The sequence below is a fragment of the Silene latifolia genome, chromosome 3, assembly GCF_048544455.1.
Source record: "Silene latifolia isolate original U9 population chromosome 3, ASM4854445v1, whole genome shotgun sequence".
Classification (NCBI taxonomy): domain Eukaryota; kingdom Viridiplantae; phylum Streptophyta; class Magnoliopsida; order Caryophyllales; family Caryophyllaceae; genus Silene; species Silene latifolia.
The window spans coordinates 57,393,680-57,409,369 of record NC_133528.1 but is presented as its reverse complement, the minus strand read 5'-3'; the positions used below and the strand labels follow the sequence as shown (position 1 = coordinate 57,409,369).

The 15,690-nt window shown below is 38.6% G+C and overlaps 1 long non-coding RNA gene across 1 annotated transcript; it reads left to right on the top strand.

Annotated features, from left to right (window-relative positions):
• Positions 1 to 11,150: 11,150 nt before the first annotated feature.
• On the top strand, positions 11,151 to 11,692 carry LOC141646105 (uncharacterized). The gene is made up of 3 exons (XR_012545345.1): positions 11,151 to 11,215; positions 11,359 to 11,496; positions 11,629 to 11,692. It is a non-coding gene; the product is annotated as an uncharacterized LOC141646105 (long non-coding RNA).
• The last annotated feature ends 3,998 nt before the right edge of the window (positions 11,693 to 15,690 follow it).

Sequence of the window (15,690 nt, the reverse complement as noted above, 5' to 3'; positions counted from 1 at the left end):
AAAAATATTGAATATTAAATTTAAATAAGTGAAGGTAAAACTTGACATTAATTATAACTTATTCTCATTTCCAAAACCAAAAACCAACTTATAATCAATCTATTTTGACATCTCATTACTAGTCTAAAGAACATCATTTGCCCCCAATTCAACTTATTTCTCCACCAAATTCAACCATATAACAATTCATGTCATTTACCTTAAATTCAACTTGATTCTGTTTGAAGGTGTGTCCAAATACCATGGACACGGCTCAAAATACCATGGACACGTGTCGGACACGTGCCCAAATAAAAGATGAAAGTTAGACACGGCTTTATAAGTGCCCGACATGTTTTGACGTGTGTCCGACACGGGTGTCCGACACGGGAAGGCTGATTAGGAGGAGTGTCCGTGCTACCTAGTATGGAGGGAGTAAGATATTGCTATGGATGTTTGATCATTCTTCTAGTAATTCGGCAATCATACTTCTTTGATTACTTTTACTACTGTTTTGGCTTTGAATTTTTCTTTGTTTACAGTGTGTGAGTATATATCTAGATTTAAGATTGCATTCGAGAGTCGAGGGACTGAAGAATATACAAGTTGCTCTTCTGAGAAACTGAAATGTAAATACTGTAGAGTGGCCTGCGCATTGAGGTAGGCATATCGTATCATTAGGGGAAGTATACATTTATACCCTTGGAACGATACTCACCAATAATTAGAGGGTTGAATTTTTATCAAGTAGGGAGTGTAGGAGTGATCAAATATGTTTGTATAGGTCCATGGCCTTATGAGCGCGTCAATTTGGTAGCTTGATGCATAGTTTTTTAAAAACTAAATGAAAGACTCAGATTTGTGCTGAGATGTTTAAAGAGATTGTGCAATGTTTTGGGCACTAACAAAGATCATATTTGACCCTTTTTTTCTTTTTAATTTCATGTTGTTTATGGTATGTTCTCAGTTCAACCATTTGTTTGGATGGACAAATTTAGAGGGAAAGATAAGGGACTGGGAGGAAGAGAAAGATAGTTTTGTCAGCAAATAAGACTGATATTTTCTTACTTTAACCTTGTTCCTAATTGACTCGAAAACTGCTTCTCAATCTTGAGAAAACTTCTTGTTCATTCTCTTTTCTTGAACTCTTGGTTAAAAAATTGTGCCTCGGGTGCATCAAGGACACAAGGTATAATAAGGCACTAGCAAATATGCCTTCGGGCACCATAAGTGCGCTTTATGAACAAGGCATACTACTATGCAATTTCCTTGCCATTTTCTTGTGCGTTTTTTTATGCTTTTCCCTTTGCCCACTATACCTACAATTTACTTCTTTTGTGAGCGAATAGGATTGGCATTTTCTTACGTTCACCTTTTCCGTCATCACCTCAAAATTGCTTCTCAATTTTGAAAAATCTGCTTCTTTTGCTATTCCCTTCTTGACCCATACTCTCAAAAATTGCACTTTGGGCACCTAGACACATTGTACAGTGAAGAACTACCAAAAACGCCTAGGGGCGTCTTAGATGTGCCGTATGGACAACTGACAAGGCACATGTAGCAAAGCGTGCCATTATGCAATTTTCATACCGTTTTCTGCTGGTTCTTCACTTTTATATTGGTCTTCCCTTTGCCGATTATCTACGCTTTTATTTCCTTATATGCTGGCCTTCGTTCAAATTAAAATAAGGGGTGTCCAAGACTCCAAGCACAAAATTTATTTTAAAATAAAAAATTTATGTTCTATAATAGTGTGGTTATCTTTATGTTCTATAATAGTGCAATGTTTTGGGCATTAAGAAAGATCATATTTGACCCTAAATTTTTATTAATTTCGTGTTGTTTAATGGTATGTCAGTTCAGCCATTTGGTTGGATGGATGAACTTGAGGGAAAGGTAAGGAACTAGGAGGAGGAGGATAATTTTTCCGGCAAATAGGACAGATATTTTCTTAATTTCACCTTGTTCATAATTGACATTATAACTGCTTCTTAATTTTGAGAAAGCCCCTTGTTCAATCTCTTTTCTTCGACACTTAGTTAAAAGAAATTGTGCCTCAGGTGCACCTAAGAAGCAAGCTACAATGAGACACTCGCAAAAATGCCTTCGGACGCCTTAGTGCACTTTATGGAGAAGGCACTTGTAGCAAGGCATACTACCCCGCTGCAACGTAATTGCCCTTTTTTTTATGCTTTTTCCTTTGTCCATTATACCTACATTTTACTTCGTTTGTTAGCAAATAGGATTGGGCATTTTCTTAATTTTTTTTTGTCATCACCATAAAAACTGCTTCTCAATTTTAAAAATTCTCCTTTCTTTCTCTCTTCTTGAATAGTATGTTCAAAAATTGCACTTTGGACACTTAGGCACAATTTACAGGGAGGCACTACCAAAAGAAAAAAAAAGCCTTGGGGTGTCTTAGATGCGCCTTATGGACAGACACATGTAGTGAGGCGCACTATTATGATTTTCATGTTGTTTTCTGATGGTTCTTTACTTCTTTTATGATGCTCATCCCTTCGCCGTTTATCTACGTTTTTATTTCTTTATGTTAGTCTTCTTTCAAGTTCAAATAGGGGTGTCCAGGCACAAAATTTATTTTAAACTGAAAATTTGTCTCCTGTAATATTGTGGTCATCTTCATCAACCCTAAACGCCATGGGGCGCTTTACTGTCTCACCCTCTTAAACTAAGCTTGAACCTGAGGTCTATCATCGTGGTCTTGCACAAATCTTGATCAAATTGTAGTATGCGAGTCACCAACCTGCGGTTAGCCACTAAGGGTGTCCGATTTCCAATTCATGTGCAAACCAAGTCGTCAACCCAATTTCCAGAACGCTAATAAGTACTCTAATAACTTATTGTTGTAGCTTTGTAAGTGAGAATTTTATTTTCTTTACCTTCTTTTCAAAATAAAAAAAGTATTGTGGGAATAAAAATTATATGTGGCTGAACTCTTTCCTTTCGGTTTTTGCAACCTCTTATTTTGCAGTTGTTTATAAAGAACCTTAATTACTTTACATAACCAAAAGTCTAAAACATATCTTTCTGCTATTTTTGTTTTTAAAATGAACATTGTCCATATTCCCAAGGGACATGTCCTAACTCCTAAGCTATCTCCGACATGCTGCCTGTCTGTTTTTCTGTCAGGGTAGATTAAACGCCTTTGTTTAAACTGTGTCACTGATAAATTAAATATGTATGTCCTCATTGCAGACATTCTACAAGATATATATTGCACTGGTTTGACTCTTCTCTTATCCGTATTATCCATCGGGTTAAGGTTCTGTAGTTTCTCATATTGCCATGGTAAATGCCACGAAAGGGCTCTTCATTTCCTGGTATAATTCAACTTTCTAATGTCTACTCCATTTATATATCTCTACATGTAGTAGTGAACTAGTTTCATAAACGTGATATTTGAATCGCTTCCTCGTCCGCACTTATGCATATAATTGAGTTACCTTTGAAAGTTTGAAGTTAGGTACCCTGCTAGGTTGATTCAAGTTGTAATCTATGTTGTGTTGAGTGATTATTAACCAATAATCTAGTATAAAGGGCAATAAAAATTCATAATGTAACCAAATGTGTGCCAGTTAAGGTACAAAGTTAAAGTGTATCTTTTCTGATATGAAGATGAAGATACTGATTCTTGATGCAACTTACTTATTTTTCAATTTCCATGCTAATTCAACTAATGCATCTGATCTGTGGCTAATGAATATACTTGCCTCATGCCTCATTGTTACAATATGCATGTGTGGACATGGGCCACGGGGTGCTTGGGACAAGCGTTTGCATTTGTGGAGTCGCCACCACTTTTTATGGGAAATTGGAACCGTTCGAATACCTCATGTCATGTCAAGACACAATGTAGTGACATGAACACTAAGAACTCGTTACTCTTAGCATTCTATATCTAGAATGACTCTCGTGGATGCCAATGAACACGGATGTTCACAGAGATCTGGAGTAAGGGGTGAGGGTACGTATTAGGAAGTCCTTTTACTGAACACCTAATCCTGCCCGCCTCGATAGAGGCCTCTACTAATGATTAGGGAAATCGTTCGTATTTGATATGTTGTCGATTATATGCATGCAATGCAACATCCAACGTTTTGATCCTAGCATGTGAGATTTAACTAAGTCGGTGAACAAGTAATTAGCACTCATTAATGTCGAATTAGGGTTTAGAATTAATTACATGTGAAGAGCATGTAAATAAATCATCCATAATAAAATACAATAAATAAATAAATTGCGATAATGGAAATTACAATAAATTACAATGATTCAATGATTTACGTCAAAAATATACTTAAGACGAACGATTTGAAGAAAAAAAAGGAAAATAAAATATAGACAGATTAGAGGTGATATTACGGCTAATAGTCAATTAATTACGTAATTAAAGGATTTAGGTCAAAGCAAGAACGGAAAGTCAGGGACAGAACTCATCCCGGAACAGGCGCAGCATTGCTGCGTCCCTTGGAAGAGGCGCAATGGTCACTGCGTCTGTTCCTGAGGTGAGTTCTGGCTGTGAAGTCAGAAACTGCGAGTTGTTAATGTTCGTTGATGAATTTAATGATTGATTACTGATATTTGACCCGGATAAAAGTGATTTAACATGTTAATAACATATGAAATTGTCATAAAAGCGATAAAACGAATTGAAAAGGGTTAAAACGAATTAAGGGCGAATTAAAACGATTTAGAACAAACTAGGTTAAAATATGAAGACGGAAACGAACTTGAAAGACGTAATAAACTGGAAATAAACGGTGAAAATATGTACAAAGGCAAATTCTAGACACTTGATATGAACAAATCGAGTCTCTAAAAATCCGGGTTTGATTTAATGGCGAAAACCCGCATATCGATTATAGGGGATTTAAACCGTAAATAAAACACGATATTTATTAAGAATATGTATTATGTATGGAAAAAGGAAGAAAGGAAGAAAATGAAGCAAAAGGGAACGAACTAACAGAGAACCGAGGAAGAAGAAGAAGAAGAAAAGCAGGAACTGGTACACCCTCAGACTTACATGTTTGACGAAACGAGATTAACTAAGTTAATGTATAGTGATTGCTCGACTCGAATGTATGTAGAAAGTGCCCTCGTTAAAGGATTTAGATTAAATTGATTGATGTGTAGTGGTCAAAGTGGTCGGTCATGCAACGTGACTGGTACTCAGAATGATCTGAGATTACGTGGTCGATTGATCAAGCACGTAGGCGTCGAATGCTTAGAGCACGGTCTTAGAATGCAAAGGGAGAAGAGAAGGGCGGACACTCGCGTGAAAAATATGTGGAACGAAGGTCCCTATTTATACTAAAAAATATGGAGAGTTATGGAATGACTCAAACTTTGAAAACAAATCACGGAAAAATCTGAAAATACGTAGAAAAGAGCGCGCAACAGCTGCTGCAATCCTTCGAAGAGGCGCAGCATCTGCTGCGTCATTTCCCCAGAGGTTTCCTCCTGCGGAAGAAAGAATTCCGTGTTTCTTTTAGGGAATTGCGGTGGATCTCAACTTCCTTATTTTTTAAAATAGGATTTTCGGGATATATTTTACCAAAAGATATAATTTTAATTTATGGAATAAATATCCGAAATATTCCGACTCGGCATTTTAAACGGTTTCTTAGAAAATGAAGCGGTTTTTGACCCGGACTCCAAATGAACTCTAATTACCGTCAAAACGACCGTATGGGCGCGTAGATGACGACCAAGAGGTAGACATAAGTATTTGAGCTATCACTTGATGATAAACTTACGAATTGTCATAAATCGTTCCGCGTACCAAACATGCGGCCCAATCATCACTGGGTGGCTGGCGGGAGGTGCAGAAATGAGGTATCTACAAAGCCCGCACTTTGACTGAGGCTTGGACAAGGCAAAAGTCAAAGTATAGCCATCAGGTCAATCGAAGATTACAACCTGACGGCTATGGCGACGCGAGGCGGCTCAAAGGGTGTAACACCCCCATACTCCAAGTGCCTTACCAGGACCACTCAGGTATAAGGGTGCCACCATCTCGGTTACCCGAGGCATGGTAATCATAAGACAATGAAGAAACATACTTTATTAAATAAGTTTAAGTGATTACATTACAAAACCAACTGTAAGCAAAATACAACTGTTCTCAAACTATAAACCAACCGAAAGGAACTGTCCTAACAAACACAAATGGAAGACTAAAGACTCGATATGTGATGACTCCATCCCCACTAGATCCCACGCGTATCCAAGATATACCGCTGCAACGCTCACCACCCCGAATGGATCACCACGCTTTTTTAAAACATTTAAACGGGTCGATTAATCACACAATCAATATAGATAACAATAATAAGATAAACAGACAAATGAATCACACACACACACACACACACCACCAACCAATTCCCATCATCTCAATACTCGATCGTCCACCGGACCCACCACGCTAGTGGGGGACCGCAGCCGTTCCCACCTAAGCCCCGCTCATCATACCGAGCGATAACCCTGTCCCATTAATGTGCACATCCCCTTCCGTGGCGGGTTCCACGAAGGGCGAAACTAGGGCGTGAAGTCACTCCCGCAAGTGACCCCACTCGGTGAGAACGCATCTCGAGAACCATCAACAGCAATCACAACCACAAACACAAGACAATCATCATATCAAACAACTAACTACAAGACATCACCAATATCCCATTATGGGACTAATACGAGTAGAAATCCTACCCGAAAGCAACACAATCATCGACGATCTAGCAAAAATGCCTCAAAACCTCTCCCTTACAAATCCTTCTCCTATCACATAATCACATAATCACAATCTAACCATAACAAATCATAAAAACCCCCAATCCCAAAATTAGGGTTTAACCAAATCAAAGGAAAGACAATAAAAAGGGTACATAGATCTTACCCTCGACGCAAGGAACTCAACGGTATAAACAACGACAAGAACTGACCGTCTGAACTCCGGGAATTGCTAAGAATGTGATTAAGAAGATGAACTTGTTTGCTTTCTCTCTTAAACAGAAATTTAGGTTTTGGAAAAGTGATTTGGAAACAATGACGGAAGTGTTTTATACTTTAATCGCATTATTAACAAAACCCGACAAAACAGCCCCAGAATGGCTACTCGATCGAGTAGCTAAGGTACTCGATCGAGTGCCCCCTTACTCGATCGAGTACCCTAGTTACTCGATCGAGTACCCAACAGGTCAGAAACTAATTTATTTCGCAAAACTCCCTTACTCGACAGAGTAAGGCCTACTCGATAGAGTACCCCAAGACTCATAAATACGGAGTATTACAAAGGGTCTGAGCCAATGACCTGTCGTCGGGAATATTTTAGAGTCTGTCGACTATCGGGGAGGGTCATTTAAAGTCCATTAGACTACGTAAGGAATCTCGCCAACCATAAGAAGAAACCATACCTGAGACACCCCTGGGTGAAACAAGACTGAAGGCGTTTCGACAAAACTCTTTGGTCTGAAGATAACTTGATGTCTGAAGGCATTAGGGGTCACAGGGATTCTGAAGGTTGCTGAAAGTTGTCTGAAAATTGTCTGAAAGGATCATTTGAAACGAATAATATTGAGAACAGCAGGACTTCGGTAGAAACGGTTGGAAGAAATTGCTGATGAACCCGTCCGAATTGGATCATGTCGGGAAATCTGCTTGTGTCGGCTTCCAAGCGAACTCTCGTCGGGGAATATGTTGATGATTCTGTCTGGATTGAATCATTTCTGGGAATCTGCTTGTGTCGGCTTCCAAGCAAACTCCGTCTCTCGAGAAGTGCAATCGGTCGTCATGAACGCTCGTTGGGTAAAAGGGTATCGAAATGTTGATAAAGACGTCTACGAAACACCCTGGGAAATCTGCTCGTTGTTACAAGCGAAATCCCGATAAGAGGTCTTTGCTAGGAGATAAAATACTGCGACGGTTCACAACCTGCTTTAGAGAAATACGGGTCCGGACAAAATAAATGTCCAAAAACCAAATATATGATATAGGGTGTGATGCACGTATTTCATATAAGGTTTTTACCTCATTTTTACACGCATTTCTGTACTGTTTTACGTGGTATCTAGCTACAAATACCCCCGAATAGTCTACTTTGGTTCGTCTTGTGTAAATTGCAGGTATAGACCAAAAAGAAGATAAATCGAGCCCAAACTCGTCCCATTTGCATACATTTATGGAGAACAAGGAATCGGAGCTTGGAATCTAGCACTTTGAAGACGCGTGAGCTGATTTCGGAAGGTGTCGAAGTGCCTTATGTGCTAATATAGCTCGATCGACCACTTTTCTAGTCGATCGAATGCTTTATACCATGAAGATCACTCGATCGAGTTGTTCTCATACTCGATCGAGAAGGCTTTTATAAGGAGTTACTCGATCGAATGGTTTTTCCATTCGATTGAGGGGATCTGCTGCATAGTTACTCGATCGAGTGGTTTTATTCCACTCGATCGAGAGGTTTTACCCTTCAGCCGTGTTTTCGCCTTATTTCATATGGGCTTTGTAATTAGGCTTATGAATTAGGTTTTAGGAGTAAGGTTTCGTGGGCTATTTTATACGGTAGACTGCGTAACTCTACTTCACTTCTTCGGCCCGACTTCTTCTTTTTACTTTTTACTCTTTTTTCCTACTCTAGACTACTCGGATTCAGAATTTGTAATCGGTACATTTACTCCTTTTATTTCTTAATCATAATTGCTATTTTAATTTTTCCTTTTTCTTGTTGATTTTCATTATTTCTTTATTCGATCTTTCTATTTTTATTGTTATCATGTTTAATTTATATTATCTATGCATTATTATTGTTGATTCGATGATGATACGTAGCTAATTCCCTTTTGCTAAGACTAGGGAATCCATGATTATGAAGGAGTAGTAATTGATTTATTAGGTTAATGCTTCACTACTACAGAATTCATCAAGGACATCAGTGGATGGACATCGGATTTTTGAAAAAACAGATGTAATAAGTTTGCACATCGGATTTTTATAAAAGTCTGATGTAATTATATTATATGGACATCGGTTGTTATTTTCAACCCATGTCCATTATAATGGACATCGGATTAAATTACAACCCATGTCCATATAATCCTCAATTTGGGCGCAAAATGAAAACAATTCCCCCGCCCCAAATTATTTTCACTAGCATACTGAGTCAATCTATTCACTACTACAATTTAAGGCAAAGAGAACGCTCCTTTAAGAACGGTTGATAGCGGAACCGGTCACTTTGTTATTTTTAGTTTGGCGGGCATATAGGATTCCAATAAAGACCGGTTGTTTGCGCAAACCGTTCTCGTACATTAACAAAGAGAACGGTTATGTTTGACCAACCGTCTTAAAATATAAAAGAGACCGGTTATATATCCAGAACCGTTCTCCTTGATTAAACAAAGAGCACGGTCCCTATCCTTATCGTTCTCTATTAAAACGGTTAGGTACCTAATTCTCTTTTATACACTATCTAATCTTTTATACACTATCTAATCATCCCAACACCCTATCCTCATGACTCATATCGTCATACACACTCATACCCTTTCCTCTCTTCCCTCTCACTCACTCCTACCTTCGCTCCGCCAACAACACGCGGCAATGCCGACAACGTCGACCGCTCCACCGCAAGCATCCTTATCGTCCTGTGAGCGTTTGGTTATATAATGTAAGAGTTTCCCCCAAATCTCAAATCTCAATTTTTGGTGAATAGGTTCCGATTAGTGAGTTATATAATGTATATTTGACTAATTATTATTGAGTATTTGATTATATCTGCCTAATTGTATGCTTTATCGGATTTTTGTTTTGTTTATTAAAGTTGAATTGCAAAATTAGGCAAACCCTAATTTCGTATTCATATTTTTAACTTAGTTTTCTGGGTTTTCTCACCACCACCAGCTCCATTATGCTCTACTATTGATATAAGAATTCTATTTGATGTGATTTTAGTTTTGAAGTAGAGTCTATATTGAATAAGCTCGCCGACCGCCAATATGTCATTTGTACTACTTCGTCCCTTAATTATAGGTATACTTTTATTTGGTTTGATTTTAGATTTTAGGGTTTATGGGTAATTACACTTATGCTTATCTAGTTGTAACTTGTAAGGATGCTGAATGATGTTATTCTTTTTATTTAATGATAATTGTTATTGTCTTTGAAGTAATCACTTAAATTGTTCTTGTTGTATTATAAGTTTTCGAATTCGATCTTACACTTTCTGTGATGATGTTAGTGATAGTTGGAGATCGAGCATGAACTAGGTATGGCTGTTTTGACTTTTGAGTCAGGTCACAACTCGAGCTTGAATGACTGAACTAATGCCTTACATTTGTACATCTTTTTGTCATACTTTTTGTATTATAAGAATTTAGTGTCTTTATGGTGATTTGTATGAATAATGGATTCTTTTATCCGTCAAATTTTCTGATTTATTGCTCATGACAGTAAGTTTTGTACCCTTATGTCAATCTCATTCCCTTCCACTTATTTATGAGCCTTCTAATGGATTTGTTCTCATTTCTTCTCGCTTACATAGCTGGCCGAGTAGCCGATAGATCAAAAAAGTACAAAGAGCTATTTAGAGCAATGGTAGGCTAGAAAAGTGTGGTTTATTTTAGGAAATGAGCTTGCATATTCATTGATAGCAGTCATGTATTGTGCTTCATGTGTCACATTTATATTAGGTTTAGTTGGTAGTGGTAACTATGGTCTGTTGTGGATGTTTTCATCTTCATGATAATAAGAGCCAAATGATGATGTTTATGTGTGTATGATTTTTTGGTGTACTATCAAAAATTACCCAAAACAATATCATTGCGGCTAGTGACTCGTCCCGATCACACCTCTTTTCCTGCTTTTCTAAAATAACAGGTTGTTGGCTCTTTATCATGGCCACTCATTTCAAGATATAGAGTCTCTCTAAGAACTCAATCTCCAAGAACTGAGATTATAGATTCATTGTTCAAACCATTGGAGAATGGAGAAGACGATTGTAGCATGAGGTAACTAGTTAATGCATTGATATCATTGCTGTACATCACATTGTCTAGTCTCGCATTTTGTTTTTGTTGGAGCTTAATCATACCCGAATCGGGTATATTCGGTTATCTTCGCGATGTTTTTAAAGAATTCTCTATTTTTCAAATGAGCTACTAAAGGACTTCTTTATGACGAGCAAGGGCCGTAAACCTAAACACATAATTATTTTCAGGTATTGCTACGCCTGTCGCCTACTAGTAATTCATTAATTCTTTGAGCTAGAATGTAAATCCACTTATCAGGTGCTACTAATATGATGTGCCGAAGTGAATTTTCCTGTATTTTTCATGGTGGTTTGTTGTTTGGACATCAAAGAAGTTCCTCTCTGCAGAGCTTTTTGTTTCCCGGCAAAGAATAAGAAAGCTAAGGGAGCTGGACTTTCTACCTTTTTATTCATTATGCTCCATTGCAGTGAAAACTGAAAAGGATACCCAAATGTCCAAATATACTCAGGTAAATGTCAGTATTGTTCCTGAAATTGGTAATATTTGGTCTCAATTTATAGCCCAAGTTCTTATTTGATTGAGTTGCTTTTAATTAGTTCATTCTGTTTTACCTCTTTGTATCTATGTTTTCTGTTTTCAGGTCAAAAGAACAAGGGCACTCGCCTAAGTGATCTTCTAACACCCTACCGGTACACCTTGCGGCCATATCTTTTTTTGGTATTTACTCTTTTCAACTCACACTAATAATATTCTTTTGCTATTTACACTTTTTTATTTCAGTTTTGTTTATCATACAATTTCGAGGGTTTTGATTTTCTTCTTGAGTGACAAATTGTATTTTGATTAATGCTTTTCCTCTAAATGTTGTTTTTCGGTGCAATGTGAAAGTGCTGGAGATGTTCTCAAGCACTTTGCACGAGCTTTTTTAAAATTAGTGAGTGACCTATACAATTGTTGGTCTATTTTTCATACCACCCACCTCGTCTCAAGTTTTCCAATATGTTACTAGAAGTCTTACTTTAATTAAAGCTTAATGAAGCAAACACTAACACTCCAGGCCTGGTCTACTTAAATTTTTTTATAGGCTACACTCAACAGCTTCCTTCATTGGATATATCTAGATATATGTGATTTTTGGTTTGGTACATCTTGAGCCTGGCAAAGCTTGGGAATCTATCTTTTGTTCCGTATTTTTTTGCAAAGACTCACGATAATTAAGTTATTTTTATCGAACTTGTTGCAGAAATCCATTTCACAGAGTGTTGATATTAGACACAATGATGAACCTTGATGGAACACTCAAATTAATTGATCTTCTACATTCTTCTAAGTTCTAAGGTCTGAGAGGTATGTAGTAACTTCCTCCTCACCATCACAAAAGAGTGTAGGGATTTGATTCCATTGTTGTTGTCTCTTTATCTTATTGAACGTATGTGTTTCTGTATTTTTTTTTTTAAGCAAGGAAGAGAGATCATTTTTCAGGAATGCCCTCATCTTATATTGTCAATGTAGGAGTTCATAGATTTAAAATATTTATGTTTCCGTGTTTTTCAGAATGCCCTTAATTATTAGCTTATATGAAGCCGCCCTTGTGAGGCCATGTCCGACCGCCCCATTGTCATTAATATGCATTACAGGTTTTTCAAGACACCACGCCATATTCACAAGAAGAATTAGATGAGGTTCGGGACTTGTGGGCGAACTATTTTCTCAATATCTAGCCGTAGATAGCTAGCTAGCGTAGTAATGTATTAGGTAGTTGCATTTTGAAAAACTGATTACATGATCTGCAAGACCATATGTTATGTTGGCTGGGATTTGTTATGCCCTTTGTTGTTGTTCGTTAGTTGTTGAATTCGGATGACGGAGACGGTTGCGTTGTATGTTGATTGGGATCGGTTTTTATTAATTGAAATCGATCATTTTGGTTGAATGGCAGTTCGCATGTTTTGTATTAATGTTTTGGCATTCAAATTGGTGTAATGCAATATGAATTGGCCTGCTCTTTTCAAATTTAAAAAAAAAAAAAAACAATATAAAGGACAGCGGATTTATAAAAGTTCGATGTAATTCTAGCTTCAAAGGACATGGGCTTTCTATAAAAATCTGATGTACATTACACATATGGACATCGGATTAATGTTAAAATCTGATGTTCATTACTCATATGGACATCGGATATATTTAAAAATCCGATGTGCATATATTAATGGACATCGGTTTAAAGTCCCATGTCCATTACACCCCATATGGACGAGACTGAACTCTACATCGACCTATAATCCGATGTCCATGTGTCTAGAAGTCCGATGTCCTTCATGATTTCTGTAGTAGTGCTTGTATAGTCTTTGTTGTTAATCACTGCAATTAATTGTTTCTGTCTAATTGAGTCGACGCAATTAGTCATTTAATCATAGTAAACCTTGACCTGGACCGGAAGGTTGGAAAGGGTGAGACTCGTAGCGAACATTAGGGCACCGTAGTGAGGGCGGAAGCTAAGCTATTTGTGCTTTAGGGCGAATTGAGACCGTAAGGAGATATTCACTGCCCCATAGACCATGCTTGCATTGACCTGAGACCTAGATTGCTTGACTGAATGATCATGGTGAACCGACTGTCTTAGCTGCTTTCTCTTTATTTGCTTGATCTTTATTCTCTTGCCTTTTTCTCTTCCTTAATCTCTTTAGTTTAGAACAACAAATTCAAACCCCCAATTTGGTTACCGTGACGGACTTAGTAAAGCTGACATTTTCCCATCTCCCTGTGGAGATCGACCCGACTTCCCTAGCTATATAGTTAGTTTAGTTGGTTATTTTTGATAGGTATACGACTACCCTGTCAAATTTTGGCGCCGTTGCCGGGGAGGTGGCGCAATTTTGTTGCTTTATTTAAGTTTGTCTCTCGTCTCAAGGAATTTATTCCTTGAGACTGACCTCATTATTTGCAAAGTTTTTGATTAGTTTTGCAGGTTATCTGTTCTAGAAGAGAACATTGTCGTACCTGCTCCGGCTTGTAAACTCTATTTGCCAGGATGCCTAATATAGCCAGCCATTCAGAGCCAACAGTGGATTCCCTCCCAAAAGGTTTCCTACTACCCACTACTGAATCGGGAACCTTTGGAATCCACTCATCTTACATACAGCTGGTCGAGAGAAATCTATTCAGGGGGGTACCTGGAGAAGATCCGTGCAGGCATATAGAGCTATTTACAGAGTACTGCTCCACCATTCCTCTTGCTGCTGGGGTGACACAAGACAGAGTGAAGGGAGTTCTCTTTCCCTTCTCTTTAGCTGATGATGCCCGGGAATGGTTGAGGGATTTAGACATGGAAGCAGCCAGTGTAACTGACTGGAATTCCCTTGCCTTAGCCTTTTACAGGTGATATTTTCCACCACAGCGCACTAATGCGTTGAGAGCTCAAATTACTGCATTTTAGCAATTGCCCAATGAAGACTTGAATGGGGCTTGGACTAGGTTCAAGAAGCTCGTCTGATCTGTACCTCATCACGGCTTTAAGCGCTGGTTCCTATGTACCCAATTCTACAATGGGATATATCCGGACCAGAGAGCTATCATTGATAATGTAGCTAAGGGGAGATTCACGAAGAATGTAGAGGATGATCAAGGGTGGCGTCTTATTGAGGAGATGGCCATCCATGTTGCCGAATATGGGAATCCCCGAGGAAGTGGGCAAGTTAATGAGTTGGTTATAGCTGAGGTGGAGAATCCTAGCAAAAGTCTAGGTAGTGCGGAGATTACGGAGACTATGGGTGAGCATGCACAAGTTTGTGCTATTACTGAGCATGTTGAGATATGCGGTAGATGCGGCATGGAGGGGCATGACCCCATTGGTTGTATGGCGAGAATAGAGCGCGTCCTTGCTTATCAGAAATACAAGCAAGGAGTTCCTTTTTCTCAATTATATGAAGAAATGACAAATGTTTCTACTCCTTCTACGCTAGCGCCGCAGCCGAACCCCCCTTCTACAAATGGGGAGATTGCCGAACTGAAATCCTTGGTTTTGAACTTAACACAACAGTTTGGGGAGAAATGCAACAAGGATAATACCGCTATCGTGGAGTTAAGAGAACAAGTCGCACAATTAACACTCGCGAAAAACCAAGCTAACCATCCACCGTTGTGAAACCCAGTCAATGCCATAAATCTCCGCAGTGGCCTTGCTTATGAGGGCCAAAAATGCCAGAAGACGGGGTTGTGACAGCTGAAAATGCCCCGGAAGATGATTTGGATGAGTTTACGGACGATATCCCTGCTGCATATTGTCGAGACACTCGATCGAGTGAAATTTCTACTCGATCGAGTGAAATAATCCATCCAGATGCTCGATCGAGTGATAACCTTACTCGATCGAGAGGTGCCCAATTTACAGACTTCGATCGAGCATCCAATTCTTCTCGATCGAACATTTTGGCAGATGAAGTGACTCGATCGAGTGAAAATTGTATTCGATCGACTGACCTGAAATTCAAGAGCTCGATCGAGTGGTCCAAAAGCCTCGATCGAGTAAATATCAAGACAAAACCACTCGATCGAGTGAGGAAAGTACTCGATCGAGTGCCAGAATCAGCGGAGATCCTATTTCGACATCTAATTCCGCTACCGTGTCATCTTTCCCTGCTGTGAAGACGTCACGTGCTGATAAAGGTAAAGAGAAAGTCGCGGGTCCACTCATTGCTACCAG